The sequence below is a fragment of the Branchiostoma belcheri genome, unplaced genomic scaffold (genome assembly GCF_001625305.1).
Source record: "Branchiostoma belcheri isolate BF01 breed outbred unplaced genomic scaffold, Haploidv18h27 scaffold11, whole genome shotgun sequence".
Lineage (NCBI taxonomy): Eukaryota > Metazoa > Chordata > Leptocardii > Amphioxiformes > Branchiostomatidae > Branchiostoma > Branchiostoma belcheri.
In genome coordinates this window covers 84213-86950 of record NW_017802491.1, presented here as the reverse complement: position 1 = coordinate 86950, position 2738 = coordinate 84213, and the positions used below count along the sequence as shown (strand labels likewise).

The 2738-nt window shown below is 37.0% G+C and overlaps 1 long non-coding RNA gene and 1 pseudogene across 1 annotated transcript in view; both read right to left on the bottom strand.

Moving 5' to 3' along the window:
* The window catches only part of LOC109481763, a 96760-nt pseudogene that overhangs the window by 13737 nt on the left and 80285 nt on the right, over nucleotides 1–2738 (bottom strand).
* LOC109486299 overlaps nucleotides 1–2738 on the bottom strand; it is a 10888-nt gene that overhangs the window by 5670 nt on the left and 2480 nt on the right. The window lies entirely within an intron of this gene.

Below are 2738 nucleotides of genomic sequence, written 5' to 3'. Positions count from 1 at the left end.
TGTTTAGAAAGTACTTTTATGTAAAACACTATTATTACAGAATCCCCTCCTTATTTATGCAAATTATGTCTCTATTTGCATAATTTGCAGTCAACTGTGTTCATCTTTGTATAAGCTACGTACATATAAATGTAGAAAATATTTTGTTCCTTTTCGGACTCATCCGCTAAAAACGATTTCGTCAGAAACTACCCTAAAGATCCACCACTTATTCGTAACAGAAATAGCTACCTGTCGCCAAGATTCCAAGACCATAGCATGTTAAGGATTACAAAAACCAGAAGTTCTTCTGCAGTTGACATTTACCAACATACTAAATATCAGAACTCTCTAGCCAAGCTATGAATGTGTTATTTACCCACAATTAACCTAGTAGTCTAGTAACCCCATATTACACTACACCTTTTTCCCAAACTTATCGGAAATATACGTATCAAGAGCACCAACATTTTACTATGTGTCGATATACAAGATTAAAAAAATCACAATCGTATAAATTACATAATTTCTTATTGTCTTCTACCTGACAAGTGTTTCCTGTGTCAGGGAGTTATAATAAATACCCACAGGATCTTTCATGTAAATCATGGCTATTAAAACCATCGATGGCCAGCAGGAGCAGGGCGCATTTTTGTTGCCTCATTGTTATCTCTTTACAAGCAAACCTGAAACAAAGACAAAATTAATACTTGAATACAAGCCCCTCTGTGGTGTTAGAGAGTGCATTATATATTTTTGACAAAAGGTTGACGAGATCGACTGGAAATTCATGGTAAGTTCCCTCATGGAACAAAGTTAAACTTAACAACTCAAAAATTCAATGGTTTGACAGTGTTAAAATCTAGCGGTTTTGCTAATCTGTTTATTTTGTTTATTTAAATTTCCACCAGATGTGTGGAAGGGGAGGGAGAACAGGTGAGTCACCTTTACGAGCTCCCTCCCCAAATTACATCAATAAAAAAGCATTGTAAAACACTGAAATTATACACATTGTAAGGGTAAATACATAAAGATACATACAAAAATATGGACATGTAACATGTCAGTCAGCGCGACCTAAATGCTATGCATGCCCCACATCTGCAAGCCGCAGACCATGTACATATGATGTCTGTGTCAAAGTGGTCCTGAAACCTGTAGCTTACTGGCAGGACAAGACACCGTTTGAAATGCAAAATGTTAGACTGACTTGACGCTGCAATCCCTAAGACCTTTATTGGCTAATTGGCGACCTACCACCCCTAGTTAGTCTAGTGGGGAATAATAAATAGCTCTCGTTAATTAACTAGCATAGTATCCTCCAAAAATTTAAATTCTAATCAGTAGTAATAGTTATTCTTAGTAATTTCAACCATATTCAAATTCTCACTATGTGTGCTAATTGATGACGTCATTAATCAAACTTGAACATAGTGAAACTATAATTAAAGTAAAGTGCGTTCACAGAACATTTTACGTCATGTTGGCTTCCGTGTTGTCATGGGCATTATAAGTCTTAGCAGACCTTTATATTCTGTCATACACCCTTTTTGTTTCATTTTGTGCAGTTTTACAGGAAAAACATCTTTACACGGTTTCAGCAAAATCACCTAAATTAACGTCAAAATGATGTATTATGCACCAAAATTACTCTTATGATTTAATTTTACTTGTACATTATCCCCTGAAAATAAATAGTTTGTAAGTTACATAGAATTACCCCACCCCCACCTCGTAAAAAGCAGGGTAATTTGGCTTACAACATGTTCGGTGACAACCCCCCCCCCCAAATCTTATAATAAAAATGAGGTACACGTGCCCTAGGTCACGGATAAGGTTTGAAGCACATTATGTCTAAACTGAGAATTCTGTGATGTTTCGAGGGTTTGTCATTGATACCACCATACCAGCTCTTTCAGTTTGAAAACCAGAGCACAGAAGATTATAATATACATTTGTGGTCCTGCAAGAAACTTGTCAATAGGTAGTTAACAATCAAAGACGTTCACCAGGTGACTATGGAGTCAGCAACGAACACTTCACACATGGGATTAACGTCATAACACATTTCCTTACTGTCATTATTACCTTCGTCAGAAGGTTATGTGTTTACGTCCACTATAAATAGGGGTTGTCGATTTTGAAATCGGTTTCATGCAAGTTTAATGCTGCGAGTTTTGATCTCCTCCGTAAGTGCAGACAATTCCTGATACAGTTGCTCGTCGGGGAGTTTTCGCTCCCATAAGATGTTCAGACACATACGGAGCATCTTTTGTAGCAGCAATTAATGTGCTTTTCAAGGGATTTAGTCAGCGTAAGAAGAAGAAGTCAGCGTCCAAGCTTCACTACCATACAGCAGTATCGATTCTGTTGTGACAATCAGAAAGTTTAATTTTGGTTTTCCATAACTTGGATTTCAAGATTTTATTTAGCTTATGGCAGATACTCTAGGCGACCGCTTTTCTTATTTCGATTTTTTTTCTGAGTTCTGCATGTTGAAACCCAGGTATTTAAAGTTTCTGACTACCTCTACCCCCTTGGTGACCTCCCTTTGTTGATATACTAGGTCACCGCTCCAGTTTTGGATGACGAAGGGAACAACTTGTTGTATGCCATAAGCTTGGTTTTCTTCGCGTTAAGATTCAAGCATACTTTTGCTGACGCAATAGTAGTTCCTGTGCTTGCTTGATTATTGATAGTGGTAAGTTAAGATTTTATGCAAAATGTAAAACTATGTACAACACAGAGCGATATCTTAA